Source organism: Stegostoma tigrinum, chromosome 31 (assembly GCF_030684315.1).
Source record: "Stegostoma tigrinum isolate sSteTig4 chromosome 31, sSteTig4.hap1, whole genome shotgun sequence".
NCBI lineage: Eukaryota > Metazoa > Chordata > Chondrichthyes > Orectolobiformes > Stegostomatidae > Stegostoma > Stegostoma tigrinum.
Genome location: NC_081384.1, coordinates 5,291,775 through 5,307,872, shown reverse-complemented (window position 1 = coordinate 5,307,872; position 16,098 = coordinate 5,291,775).

Here is a 16,098-nt window from a genome sequence, read left to right as displayed (position 1 = left end):
CAGTGGCGTGTTTTAATTTCTGCACTATTCCTACATTGATTAGTTCCTGAGCAATGATTCTATCAGCTGCAACATTCTCTGGGTGTGTGTTTAAGGCAAATCTTGAAATATAGCCAGGAAGCTGCAGGTCAAAATGATCAGTCCAACAGTCTCTCAAACCCTGCATTACTGGGTTAGAAACAGCAAAGTTGCTTAAGCTGCTGCAAGGTTTATGGTTGTCCATCTGTTGATCAGTTTGTATTTAATTTATTCTTTAATCTGTGGGAGATGTGTGCATGGGAGCAGAAAGATTAAAGTGGCAGAGTGCTCCATGCAGCTGCTGCGAGTTCAGATTATGTCAACATGTGGTTTGTTGTAGTATAATGACTCAGTGCACTTATCTACCAAGTATCTCCCCATGTGACACCAACTTGAATTTACATAGCACCTTTGGTGTTGTAAAATGCCCCAGTGCACTTCATAAGATGAATTCTCAAACAAATTTGGCACAGAACTAACTATTGGGACAGATGACAAAAAGCTTGGATAAAGAAGTAGACTTCAAGGAGCATCTTAAAAGAGGAAATTGATGTAGAGAGGCACAGATGTTTCAAGAGGGGATTTCAGAGTGTAGGGCACAGGCAGCTCAGACCACAATCCATCAATGGTGGAGCGTTTAAAATCAGGGATGCTCAAGAAACCAGAATTAGTGGAGTGCTGAAATTAGGGTGGGTTGTAGGGCTGGATGGGATTGTAGAGATAAGAGTGAGATCACAGAAGAATCTGCATAGAGTCAAACAGCTTGGAAACAGACCCTTCGGTCCAACTAGTTCCTAACCTAAACTAGTTCTACTCGTCTGTATTTGGCCCATATCTTTGCTCTTTCCTCTTCATGTATATATCCAAATGTCTTTTAAATGTTGTAACCGTGCCTACATTCATCATTTTCTCTGGCTGTTCATTCCACACACGAACCGCTGTCTCTGTACAAAAGTTGCTCCTCATGTCCTTTTTAAAAGAATTCTCCTCTCACTTTAAAACTAGGGGACATATTTTTAAACACCCCAACCTGAGGGAAAAGACCCTTGCTATTCACCTTACCTATGCCCGTCATGATTTTATAAACCTCAGTAAGGTCACTCCTCAACATCCTACACTCCAGTGAAAAAAGACCCAGCCTATCGAGCCTATTTTTATAACTCAGACCCTTCTTCCCAGCTACATCCTGGTAAATCTTTTCTGTAACCTCTCCAATTTAATAATATCCTTCCTGCAGCAGGGCAAACAGAGTAGGACACAGTTTTCCAGAAGAGGCCTCACCAACCAACCCAACACAACTTCCCAACTCCGATACTCAATGGTCTGAGCAATGAAGGGTGAAAATGAACATTTTAAAACTGAGGCATTGCTGAACTGAGAACGAGTGTGGGTCAGATAGCGTGGGATGAAGGATAAGTGAATTTTTGTGCAAGTTAGGACATGGGTAGCAGAACTTTGGCAGAGAGGAAGGGTTTAGAGGTATATTGGCCAAATGCTGGTAAGTGGAACTAGGTCCGATTGGGATATCTGGTCAGCGCAGATGAGTTGGACCAAAGAATATGTCACTGTGCTGGATGACTCCTTGTGAGGTTTACAGAGGGTAGACTTGGGATATCTGCTAAGAGAGCACTGGAATTGTCAAATCTAGAGCTACGAAAGATGTGGTTTGAATGGATGTTGTAGATCCTAGGGCTCAATTTTAAGAGGAGCAATTTATTCTATCTAGGATTCCTCTCTTGACAAGCAACACTCAAATCAGAGCCTCTTGCAAAATATACGTTACCAGGATGTCAGTTCAGTGTAAAAATCAATTCACTGTGAAGGACTCTGAAGTACATTGAAGTAATATATTTATCATACTGCAATTAGCTTTTAACTTAATGGTGGAAAGTTTATTGGCAAATATTTTTCATCTTAGTTAATGTTTGTTCTGCAAATAGAGAAAATCCATTATTGTCACAATAACTATTCTCCAAGGTCTTTTTTTTAGTGTTTCTGTCTCCGGTAAAGGTGGAATTCATGGTCATGGAAATTTACAGGTAGCATTTCAGACTCAGTGAGTGGATCAGAATTGTACAGAAAGGCGAGTGTTAATATTTCAGGCAGAGCCTTTCAGTTCAGCTTATTTAATTACTATTCCTGGGCATTTCAATAGAAGCAATATAGTTATCGATCCCATTGTGCAAAATAAATACTTGCATTTATATAGTACCTTTCACAAAATTAGGATGTTGCTCAACCCTTGACAGTCCTTGGGGTAGTTTTGGAATGTAATCAGTGTAGCTCTGTATGAAATGTGACAGACAATTTGTGTACGGCAAGCCCCCAACAATGAGATGATGAACAAATAATCCATTTTTAGTAACATCAGTTGAAGAGTAACATATTGATCCAGGTCACCAGAGAAAACGATCCCATTCTTTGAAATCTTTTACAGCCACGTGAGAAGGTTGACAGGGCTTTGCTATCATGTTAGATTTGTAAGACTACACTTTTGTAGCAAGGGAAGATGTAAATGGTATTATAGCTATCAGTGTTTCATGTGCACTGTAACCGCCAATGAAACAAATCTATTATTGCTACAGTCTAAACAGAAACTACACAGCAGTTGGTTCAGTGCAAATTATTTGAGCAGAGGAGCTCATGTTTGTCATTGTCAATCATAAGTTTTGCTCTCCTGCTTAAAAAAAGCTTCTCCAAAAACAGGATAACACAGTGAAAAATCTTTTAAATCATAAGCTGACTTGCATTTTCTGTACCATTATCGAACTTGGGATTGAAGCGCTGTCATATAACACATTCCACTCAATACAGAGCACACATTCCAGGCAAATGTTATTTTTTTAAAATAAGTACCAGTACTTTTCTCCAATTTTCTTTCTTTGCAATATTCTCCATGTTTTTGGGGTGATCCATGGCACAATTGCATGACATGCATTTTCGGAAGGTGGAGTGATGTTACTTAATTAATTATTTTCACTGTTTTAGTAAAGTCCCTCATCTCTCAACACGTCATGGAATTGTACAAGCCAGAAACAGACCATTTGGTGTTTATGATTTACATGAATTTCCTTTACCACTCACAAATGTAACCCTACCAATAAATCCTTCTATTCCTGGTCTTTTTATCTAGCTTTTTCTTCAGTGATTCGCTGCCATTCATCACATGTACTGCCTGTGGTGCTGAGTTTCTGAGTAAAGTTTCTTGGATTCATTACTGAATCTCTTAAATATATGGCCTGTACTTTTTGAATTTCTCATATTTGGAAACATCTCTATGATGGCAAGGCATCATATATTTGCCATTGTAATTGTGCTTCAGACTGCTGTTGTTCAGGTGCTGATAGTTAAGGTCCAGCAATGACAAAAAGACAGATGTATATTTCAACATCAGCATTGTGTATGACCCATTCAGGAACTTGAGGTGGTGCTGCACCCATCATCTGTTGTCCTTTTTCTCCCAAGGGGAGGTGATTAGGTTGCTAGTTTGGAAGAGGCTGGCAATAAAGCCTTGGCAAACTTCTATACCATCTTCTAGATGGCACATCCAATAAACCACAGTCCACCGGTGGTGAAAGAAATGTATGTTTAAGCGGGTGGAATGGGTGCCTATCAATTTTGACAGGACAATAAGGCAGAACAGTGGAATTCTAGTGAGTGGCACCAATCACCTACATCATGGATCTGCAATCTCAATCAAGCAGACATTAGCAACTTAGTCAGAAGAGGAGAGGGAATGTCATTAGGACAGGAGAAAGCCATGCCCATCCGTCTGACTAAGCCGCTATATTACAATAAAAGTTAGGGGAAAAGAAATGAAATGATAACGGAATAAAACTTTTGCATTTGTATAGTACCATTTCTGACATCATGAAATACTTTGTAGATAATTAAGTAGTTTTGAATTATAAACGCTGTTATCGTAAAGGAAGTGTGGCAGTTAATTTATACACAGCAAGTCCATGAGCAGTAATGAGGTAAGTGATCGGTTTTAATTTAGGAAATGTGTCAAAGGATTTCACTGGAAAGATGGTGGCTGAGACGAGACCTGTTAAAGGTCGACAAAATTATGAGAGGCATAGATTGGGTGGATATTCAGAGGTTTTTCCCCAGGGTTGAAGTTTCAATTACAAGGGGGCACAGGTTCAAGGTCAGAGGGGGAAAGTTTAAGGGAGATATGCAAGGGTTGTTTATCACACAGAGAGTGGTAGCAGCCTGGAATGCACTACCAGAAGTGGTGCTGGAATTGGGCACTTTGAAGACATTTAAGAGGCACCTGGATAGGTACATCATTAGGAAGGGAATAGCGGGATGTGGATTGAAAAATGGCAGGCTTGGCTTTAGATTAATTAGGGCATGATGGCCGGCACAGGCTTGGAGGGCTGAAGAGCCTGTTCCTGTGCTGTACTTTTTCTTTTGTTCAAATACCAGCTGGACACCAAAGAGAGTGCTTCTGTGGTTCTTTGAAATAGTGCTTTTACATCTATCTCAGAGGGCAGATGAAGCCTTGGTTTAATGTCTCATTAAGGAAAGCACTCTCTCAGTTCTGCAGTCCAGTGTCAGTCGATATTGCGTGTTCTAATATTCTAGGGTGGAATTTGAACCAATAACCTTGCGACTGAGAAGGGGACTGCTCCTAATGTCACACGTTTAATTAGTTTTGTTCGTCCTTCCCCCTGAAATTGATCACCTTCTTTGTATTCAAGTGTTTAGATGATGTTGACTTATGAGTTACTTTAACCTCAGAAATGGTTTGAACATTAAAAGCAAGTCAAAAGCTTCATAATATTAGACAAAGCTGAACCCACTGTTTCTGTTTTAAATGGGTACAGGATGAGGGGCAGATAACCAGCCCATCTCCAGGAGTCGTGTTGGTCATTTAAACCTTTAAAATCACAGAACCCGTACAGCACAGAAAGAGGCCATTCAGCCCCTTGAGTTCGCACCAACCTTCTGAAGAGCATCTCATCCAAACCCTACCCCCTTACTCTATCCCTGTTACCTTACATTTTCCATGGATGATTCACCCAGCCTGCACATCCCTGGACATGACAGACAATTAAGCACGGCCAGTCCACACCTAACCAGCACAACTTTGGACTGTGGGAGGATGATTGGGAATCCATACCTCCAGGTTTTTCTGTCCAAAACTCTGTTCCCTCAAACCTCATTCTGAATGTGGGCTTTGATAATTTAGAATCCACAGATAAAACCTTTAAATGCTGTCTGTCTGTAGTGTCTCTGAAAGCCACAGGGTGGCTCATAGTTATTTTCACTGCAATCAGCAGAGTGAAAATGACAACACATAAATTGATGAAGGGGACACAGGCAGACATTAATAAACTTTCAGGATGGCTGACAAATTAATTTCAATATTGAAATAAAAACAGTTCTGTACTTTGGTAGGAAGAACAAAGAGGCCACATACTCTGGGAAAGTAAATATGGTGGAGAAGTAAAGTGTTCCTGTGATACATATATACAAATCATTGAAAGGAAAGATGCAGGCTAATAAAGTCATTAAAATAACAAAATTTCACATCATTTCTGGAGAAATAAAACTGAAAAATATGGAACCTGAGAGATCTATATGTAGTGACTGTAATGAGGTCAGCCAGGCTGATCTCATAGAATGTGAGTTCCCTGCTTGGGGCTGTTTATCTGATCAAAACAGGGAACCCTGGCTGACAGATATAAACAGGAGTGTCAGAGGTCCTGTTTGTTCTGAAAGTTGGCTCTGAGGAAGCTGGATCAGTGTCAGAGTCTCTCCACGTTTAAATAAATGATGACTTGGTGAAGGGATACCAGCCTCTGTGGAGTTATTTCACTATATAAAATCTGAATAGACCACAGCCAAGAGTAATATGCACAGCTGATGGTGGTAATGTGGGAAAATGTGAAGTTGTTAACTTTGGCAGGTGGAATCAAAAAGGCAGAGTATAATTAAGTGGAATCGACTGAAGATGTCTAATGTGCTGAGCTCGAAGGCACAAAAAGTATGTAGTACAACTCAGAATAAATGAGACTAATTGGATGCAATCCCCTATTGTGAGAAGAATTGAACAACAAAGTAAGGATTTTATGCTGCAGTTAAACAGAGCATCGGTGAGAGCACAACTCAAAAATTCTGTGGCTTTGCTGTCTACATTTAGAAAGGTTTTAAAGGCATTAGAGGCAATTCAAAGGAGGTTTACTGATGCTTAGAATGAGTGAAATGTCTCATGAGGTAAGGTTGGATAGGCTGGGCTTGTTTCCACTAGAGTTTAGAAGAGTAAGGGGTGACTAAGATGAAGTGTATAAGATTCTGAATGGTCATGAAAAAGCTGACATGGAAATAATGCTTCCTTGTGAAGGTGAGTCCAGACTAGAGGTATTGTTTCAAAATTAGGGGTCGCTATTTTAGAAGATAGCTGAGAAGAATTATTTTCTCTTAGAGGGTTTAATGACTTTGGAAATCTCTGCTTCCAAAGGCAGTGGAAGCAGGTTCATTGAATACTTTTAGGTCAGAGGTGATAGATTCTTGCTCAGAGGGGGAGTCTTCAGTTATCAGGGTAGATGGGAATGTGGAATTCAAAGCACAAACAGATCAGCAATGATCTTATTCAATAGCAGAAAAGGTCAATGGGCCTCTAGTTTTTGACTCCCCTACCCTAGAAAAAAGACCCTAGCTATTCACCCTGTCCATGCCCCTCATGATTTTATAAACTTCAGTAAGGTCACCCTTCAGCCGCTGCACGCCAGGAAATATAGCTTCAGTCTGCACAGCCTCTTCCTGTAGCTCAGATCCTGTAATCCTGGCAACATTCTTGTAAATCTTTTCTGAACCCTTTCAAATTTCACAATATCTTTCCTATAGCAGCGAGACCAGAAAAAAGAACCAGCATACCAAAAGTGGCCTAACCAATGGCCTCAAAGTGGCAACATGACCTCCCAACTCCTATACTCAATGCACTGGCCAATAAAGAAAAGTGCACGAAATGCCTTCTTTACTGTCCTGTCTACCTGTAACTCCACTTTCAAGGAACTGTGAACCAGTACCCCAAGGTCTTTTTGTTCGGCAACACTCACCAGGACCTTATCATTAAGAGTGTAAGTCCTGCCCTGATTTGCCTTTCCAAAATCATATGTTCATAGTTCTAGTATCCACATGACATAACCCTGTATAGAGATACAGGAAATGGTAAAAAGATTAACATGGATGATACCACAGTAAGAGGTCATATCTGGCAGGGAATATTGAACTGACTAGTTCTGAAGGAGAGTCATACCAGACCCGAAACGTTAACTCTGTTTCTGTCTCCACAGATGCTGCCAAATCTGCTGAATTTCTCCAGCAATTCTTGGTACTTCATTAGTACTTTTTTAATGTGTAAATGACTGTTGTTTCTTTAGAAAAGAGAGTGAGAGGAGATCTCATGGGGGTCTTTAAGAGTGTGGAGAATTTGATAAGGTAGATGTAAAGAAAATTTTCAACATGTATAGGGGCGATCAAATTAAGGGTCCATAAATAGAAATATAAAAGGGTTGTAAATTAAACCTCAGTGAATTCATGACAAATATCTTTATCCAGCAATAGGTGAGAACATGGAACTTGGTCTCACGGGTGTAATTGAGGTGACTGGCATTAAATTAATTAAGTTAGATAATTACATATGGGTAAAAAGTAGAAGAATTTGCCAATTATATGAACTGAGGTTGGAAAGCAAAGAGGTGCAGAACATAAACATGAGCATGTATCTGATGGGCTGAATGGCCTGTTCCTATGCTTTGAATTGCATGTTTTCCATTATCTACACAGGGAATAATTGTGAAGGTGGAGTTTGAAACATAGAGATAGTTCTGCTCTGGATCCCATGCACAGTGACCTAGATCAAGGGCCTTATCAACATCAGGGCCCTCAGCTGTGCCTTTTGAAATAAGGGATTGGGAGTCTAGGTTAGGACTGGGTCCCTATGGTTTTCTCAGACTTCCTGCTAGGCTCCACACAATGGGTTTTTAATTACTTGGAGGTTGATGTTGAGAAGAACTGCTGAAGAATCTGGAATAAGGTCCCTCTCACCACTGTTTTAGGGATGTTAATTCATGAATAAATATTGGTCAGAACATCTGGGTGATGGCTGTGAAGGTGGGGTGTGAAAACTTCCTCACTGTCAAAGCTGTGGAATTCTTTAATCCGCCTGTGAGGGCAGGCAGGACATTGGTTTAGTGTCACATCTAAAAGACATCTCTGACAATGCAGCACTCCCTCTGTAGTGCACTGCAGTGTCAGCCTGACTCAGTTATGAACCAGACTGAATCATGGTAACTTCATCCAAACAAATTTCAACAGTAAACTTTTATTCAGACATATATTTACACAAACAGATTACATTATTTAAGTTTGACAGGAGTATTTGCAGAGATAAAGGCTGCATTTATTAATGTGAGATTATTTGCTGTTATCATTGATTGTTTAACAAATAAATGCATAGCTGTCTGTTAAACTAAGATATGTAAATTGTGATGAATTGCACTTTAGTGATTGGTCTGTATTGTATTAGCAAGCCTCAATTTGTGCAACGATCTGAGTTACAAAATTCATCTTCAACGTCATTTTGGAGAATGTTTTTCATTTCCTTGCTGAAAAATTCCTGTGCAATTTTGTGGCTTAGTGGGAAGCACTTTCACATCTGGGTCAGACAATGAGGTTCCTCTCCAGAGCTTTAAGCATATGATCCATTCTGGTATTCAGTGCAGTACTGAGGCAGTGCCACATGGTTTGTGGAAACATTTTTCAGTTGAACCTGCGAATTAAGACCTTGTTTTGTCTGTCCTCTCAGGTAGCTGTAAATAGTCCTGTAGCACAGAGAAGGACAACTCTTCCCGCTGCCCTCATTAGCATTTACCCTACAACTAACAGCATGGACAAACAGACCTGGTCATTAACACATAGATAATAAAATGTGAGGCTGGATGAACACAGCAGGCCAAGCAGCATCTCAGGAGCACAAAAGCTGACGTTTCGGGCCTAGACCCTTCATCAGAGATGAAGGGTCTAGGCCCGAAACGTCAGCTTTTGTGATGAAGGGTCTAGGCCCGAAACGTCAGCTTTTGTGCTCCTGAGATGCTGCTTGGCCTGCTGTGTTCATCCAGCCTCACATTTTATTATCTTGGAATCTCCAGCATCTGCAGTTCCCATTATCTCTGATACGGTCATTAACACATTGTTGTTTGTAACACGTCTGCTGTGTTCTGAAAGAAAAACAGAAATGCTGCAGAAGCTCAGCTGATGAAGAGTCACCAGACTTAAACATTAGTTCTGCATTTCCCCACGGATGCTGAGTTATTCCAGCATTTTCTGATTTTATTTCAGCTCCCCAGCATCCACAGTTGTATGAGATTTTGTTGCGTTCCAGTTAGCTGTTGTATTTCCTTCATTAAGACAGTGACTACACTTGAAAAGTACTTGATTCACATTAAACCCCTCTGGAATATTTTCAGGTAATGGAATAATCTATTTAAATACATGGGCAGAATCTCATAGGGGCCTCGACAATGTGGGCTCTCGTAGGAATCACGTGAGAGGTTCAGCAAGGCCAATCTCAGTATCAGGAACAACTTGCTCTAACCCCCAACTAAGTTCTTGGTATTGAGGTGAGATTCATGCTGGGCAGCAGATCGCACCTTGTTAATATGCAGCTGTTTGGTCTACCACCTGCTGTAAGCAAACTTGTCACACAGAATTCTCGACATGGAAACCAGAGCAGGTACCTGGTGACTTCAGCTCACCACTTGGTCCTAGGAAACTCAACGCTGGACACCAGGTACCAATGTCTCAGGAGAGGCACCAGCCATATGCAACCCACGTCCACAGACATTGGCATCCAACATGTGCCAGGCTCTAAAAACTCTCCTGGCACATCTCTGACTACAGCATACTTCTGCACATCAATGCTGCAGGCTTGGAATGCAAGCCACTATTGCACTGTTACAGCAAGGATACTTCGCATTCAGGGACAAACAACCAGTTCATAGACAGGACCATGTTGCAGCCTAACCTGTTCACTTGCTCTCTTAATGCCCATGCACCCTAAGAATACTTGAACACTTACAACATTCCTGCCTTGCTTTTAGCACCTCATTCCCCAACCAGACATACCAAGCTCCCAGTATTGCCTAATTGACTTTCTGTTTAGCACAGACACAAAACCAGGAAGATTGTCATGGTTGTCAGCTGTCCTCAGTTAAGTCAATGAAGATAGCTTTTCGTCAGAAGAACCCGGCACAATCAGTAAATTGCAGCCTCTGATACTAGTCCAGGGGCTTGGACATGGTCAGTCCTTGCTTGAGGAAGGTAGAGTAATGATTTTCACATAAGGGGTGAGGAATCAAATGTCAAGCAACTCATCACACTTCCTTGACCCCATCTGCCCATTTGTGAGTTGTTTTCATCCTAGAATGAGAGAGAAGCAAGTATCAAAGCAGATGAAAGTGGGGGAACAGAGTTGTTACTTTTGGTGCAGGTGGGGACTTGTCCCCAGTGAGTAACTAGGAGGGACACAGGGCGTGCAGGGTTAGTGGTGTCAGGAGTTGGAGTGGATGACAGTGAGTGAGGGAAGGTGTTGCAGGCAATAGTGAGAACAGTAAAGCATGAGTCTTGGTGGGAATTAGGTAGCAGAGTTAGTGTGTGTGAGGTGTCAGAGAGGAGATGGTGGCACTTACACTGGCCAAATGGAGAAGGTAATCTTACTTTCTTCCTACATTGCTGGGCATTCCTCCGCGGTGGTAATCATGCTGCAGATTGGGATGGCCTGGGGTCCTAGGCCCCTCTGCCAGTCCTGGGGTGAGATGAAATCCTGCTTCTCCACCACCCAATCCAGCTGGACCTCCGGGTCCCTGCCTGATAAGTGGGACACCAATGTTCCCTGTCTGCCAGGTCCGGCGCAGATGTCAGGAACCATTCAGGACAGCTCCACGTGGTCAGTACTTTTGTGTGGACATACAACAGGATGATGCCGGTGCTCAGATCTCAGTCAATTTCAGGATTTCCTGGCAGTGGCAAGTTCTCCAGGAATGGGGCTAGAATGGGATGACAGGTGTGCCATTAGGGCAGGGTTGGCAGACTTGTGAAGAGAAACTCGTTGTGAAAGTTGATTCACCTGGAGTGCAGCCAAAACAGATCTAACTCCGGGTGTTTATTTTTGTTGACAGAGAAGGATACTCCCTCTCTGAGTTAGCATTCCAAAACAGCCTTCATACTGCGCTCCAGTAGAAATACGCAGTGATGGGCAGGGAATTGGAAACAAATAGATATTCTTTCAGGCAGAAGGCACAGGCTAGGTGGCCCTGAGGGTTTTGACAAAGTGAAAAGATATTTCCTCTGATGACAGAAAGTAGAACTGGGGATCACTGTTTAAACATGAGGGGTCTCCCATTTAAGACAGAGATAAGGTAGATAGATTCTTGATAAGCAAGAGAATAAATGGTTGTCAGAGATGGACAGGAATGTGAAGTAATCAGTTCAGCCATGATCGTATTGAATGGTGGAATAGGCTGAAGGGGCTGAGTGGTCTGCTGCTCCTAATGAATGTGATTGTTTGTTAGTAAATAGCCTCCTTTTGCACTGTAAAGTTCTACAACTGTTTTGTTTTATCTCCAGTCATCAAGCCCTCCCTCAAAATAACTTATTAACACTTCAAATCACTATAGTAACTGGACTGGTTCCAAGCCACTGACTCGCAATTGAGAAGCAATGCAGAGTGCAGCCTCGAGAATTAACCTCTTTTCTGCCAAATCTAGGATTACAGGTGCAGTAAGCAGGAAGGGCCCATCACAGGCAAAAAAAATTCCACATTCATGCCAGATAAGACTTTGCTCAACAGCCAGATAAGGTCACTAGATACATTTGAGCCAATGAGTCTTTCTGGATGACCATAGCCACGTAATGTGCTTGAGGTACTGGGTTTTGGAAGAACTGAATATCAGTTGTACAAACCAAGGAAGTAGCGTGTAAAAGCAGACGGCAAATTTCTATTTGGGGTGAAGGTAATGATGGAGAAGCTCGGGCCACACTAGCTGGATCTATTGGAGAATGGAGGTGAGGAAGTGGTGATTGAAAGTCTATCTGTGATGGAGGACTCCAGTTTTGGTGCGATGTATTAAAATGATCAAGCCAAGTGGTGGTTCCTCTCTCAGGCCCATGGTTAAAGACTTAATTTAGATATTAAAATCGGAATGAGTGAACACCTCTCAGTCTTGTATATCAGAAATACTGTAAATTGGAATCTTTATTAGATTACTTTAACTTAATTTGCTTTTATAATGTAAGACTCAATCACAAAATGTTAACTATCAAGCCTGCACACAGCATTACTTCTCAACAATAAGCAAGGCAGCCTGGTTACTATAGTGATTTGAAGTGTTAATAAGTTGTTCTGAGGAGGGTTGATGTGTATAATCTTAAACATCTGGTGCTTTTGTGAGAAGATGACTCTTTGTGACAGCTGATGAGGTGGATGTTGTTCTACTCTATTTACACAGCAGGGAGCTTAGCTGGGCAGAAACTTGGCAAGGATCCCAGTCGCACATCAAAAGGTAGGCTCATACCTTAGGGTGGCAATTTTGATTGACAGCCTTGTATTTCAAAAGATAAGGAACTAGCACAGATAAAGTAGGCCTGTCTCTTTCTCCATCAGGCTATACTGTGATTTCAGGAAAAGGGTATCTGGATTTTAAAAACTTAATCAATTATGTTTAAAAGATTGAAATAAAAAGGTGAATAATTATGCATTTAATAAACCCATGGAGTGTAGAAAAAGAAGTTATTCTCAAGGTGAAAACTGGCTACTGTTCATTCATGCATTTGATGTAAATAGATCAGTTACTGGTCTGAAGCTGTGCCTTCTTCTCCTTTAACCTTCGTAAAGAGTGAATTAATTTGGTGGTATATGACGTGACTAAATAGGAATTGCACAGAGTGTCAATTCTTTGTTATAAATCCTGGGTGACAATAGCATTTAAACAAATATTGGCTCAAAAATGTGATCAGTGGTGGAGGCAGTGGCAGCAGAATCCGGACTGTGGCAGCGGCTGGGGCCTGTGGGGCTTTGACAGTTGGCAGAGGAGCAGCTGGTGAGGCCGTATGTCGTTTGCTGGTGAAGTGGCTATGAGTTCAGATGGTGATCGGCAGTGAGGGGTCAGCCCAGGGGAAAGCATGCCCTCGTGTGGAAAGCCCAGCGCGGAGCAACTGCAGGTCTATGGTTATAGAAAGACTGTAATGTTGAACTTTTAACTTATTTCTTTATTTTTATATTTTGTACCTGGGTACCTTCGTATCTAAGCTGGTGCCAGGAATGGCAACGTTGTACACTTTTTACAGTACTCCTGTACTTGAGTACACATGACAATAAATCTAATCCTGACTCTATGATTCCATGTGTTAGTGAGCTTCATACCCTCACCATCTCCAGACAAGGACACTTCTCCTGAATTCCCTGTAGGATTTATTGGAATGTCTTTATGGCCGTTAAGTTCAAAATTCGTGACAAGTGGAAAGAATAGACAATGTCAAGTCCAATTCTGGGGGCACTGGTTATACTGACCCCGCGAAAATATTTAGTTTGAAACCTCCACAATTGCTGCAGGCCAGGTGAGGTCTCCTACATTGAGACAAATTATTGTATTCATGAAACTTTAGGGAAGTAACAAAACAGAAAGAGGCCATTCATCCTATTTGTCCCTGTCAATGCCCTTTAATCAGTGCCCGCAGATCCCCATTGATGCGTTTGAAATGCTTGAAGAATTCCCAAGGATAGACTTAGACCTGGCTCTCGCCTCTGTGTGATGTCTGAGAATAGCTGTATATCAATTCAAAAGTGGCAGCATAACTGCATCCTTGATATATCCCCAATATATCATCCTAGCAGCAATAGAGTGAAATGAGGGAACTACTGATCTCAGCTTTGAAAGCTCTAATTATATTAGCATCCACAGGACTTTGGCGAGAAGTTCCAGATTTTATTACCCAAGTGCTTCCTGATATTTGTTTCTGGATGTCCCAGCTCAACTGATGTCCTTTGTTCTAGATTTCCACAGTTAAGAACGTAATTTGTCTGCATCAAATTTACACAGTCTTTCTAACATTTTAAATACCTTGATCAGGTTACAGCTCAATCTTCTAAAATCAGGGGAATGCAAGCCAGACTTTTCACCTTGTCCTCAAATGTTAACCCCCAACCCAGGAATAGCAAACAACCAGGTTGTAGGTTTGCTCGCCGAGCCAGTGTGTTTGGTTCTGGATGTTTCGTCACCCTGCTAGGTAACATCGTCAGTGCGCCTCCAGCAAAGTATTGGTGTTCTGTCCCTCTTGTTATTTATATGCTTTGGTTTGCTGGGGTGGTTGGCGTTACTTCCGATTCTGTTTATCAGTGGTTTGTATATCGAGTCCAGTTCAATGTGTTTGTTGATGGGGATCCGGTTGGAATTCCAGGCCGCCAGGAATTCCCTGGCATGTCTCTGCTTGGCCTATACTATTATGGATGTATTGTCCCAGTCAAATCTGTGTCCTTCTTTGTCCGTGTGTACTGAGGCCAGTGAGAATTGGTCGTGTCTCTTGGTGGATCGATGGTGTTTGTGTATCCTTATTGATAGTTTTCTTCCAGTTTGGCCTGTGTAATGTTTCTCACAGTCCTTGCGTGGTTTTTTGTGTATTACATTAGTTTTATTGGTTGTGGGTACTGGATCCTTTACGTTCGTCAGTAGCTCTTGCAGGGTAGTTGTTGGTTTGTGAGCTACCCTGATACCTAGGGGTCTGAGTAGTCTTGTGGTCATCTCTGATATGTCCCTGATGTATGGTAGGGTGACTAGAGTGTCTGGCCATATTGTGTCTTGTTGTGGTCTATCAAAGATAACGGCAGATTGTGCTTTTTGGGTACCCGTTCCTTTTAAAAACTCCGTATAAGTGCTGCTGTTCTGCTTTGTGCAATTCCAGGTTGCTGCAGTGTGTTGTGGCTCATTTGAATAATGTTCTGTTGCAGCTCCATTTATGGGCATTGGGGTGGTTACTGGAGTAATTAAGTATCTAGTCAGCATGGGTGGTCTTTCTATATACACTAGTCTGGAGTTCCCCTTTGTTGTAACATTCTACCATAATGTCCAGGAAGTGTAGTCAGTAATTGTTCTGCTCTTCTTTTGTGAACTTTATTCCGGTGAGGATGTTGTTTCTTCTGGTCTTGTGCGTTTGATAATCCCAAAGGTGTCGTCTACCTATTGGACCCAGAGTTTTGGTTGTAAAGTGGGGAGCACTGTCCGTTCTAACCTTTGCATTACTGCTTCTGCAATCAGTCCTGATATTGGGGATCCCATTGGTGTTCCATTGATTTGTTTGAAAATGCGGTCTTTGAAGGTGAAGTGGGTTGTGAGGCACAGATCCAGCAGTCTCAGGGTGCTGTCCTTGTTGATGCTGTTCGAGTCATGGGGTGCCTGCCTTCCTGATTCATCCAGTAGTGTAGCAATTGTCTCTGACTAGGTCAATGTTTATGGATGTAAATAATGCTGTTACGTTGAAGGATATCATTATCTCATCCTCTTCTACTCTAGTGTCCTTGATGGTGTTGAGGAATTCTTGGGAGGAGTGGATGGAGTGGGTAGTGTTGTCAGCTAACATTTTGGCCCTTAAATATCCTCATTAGAAGACCTAACAATGATGACTAAATATAAATCAATCCAGAAATGGCTATTTCTTCAATGCTGAAGTGTTAATCATACAACATGCATTTATGTGTAGCCTTTAACAGTATAAAGTCTCCCATTATGGTTCACTGCAGCATTATCAAAAGTTGGCACTGAGATATTAGGAAAGTGGTCAAACATGTATGTCTGAAGAAGGATCTTAAAGGAGGAAAGTGAGGTGCCATGGTTCAGTAAAAGAATTCCAGAGGTTAGGGCACAAATCCAACCTATATTTGTCAGCAGGCACGGTTGCCAATGGCATAATGATGAAAACATTAAGAATATACAAAAGGCCACTACTGGAGTAAGCAGAGCATTGTAGGCCTGGAAGAGGTTACAGATAATAGGGAATTTCGAGAACATAGAGCTGAAA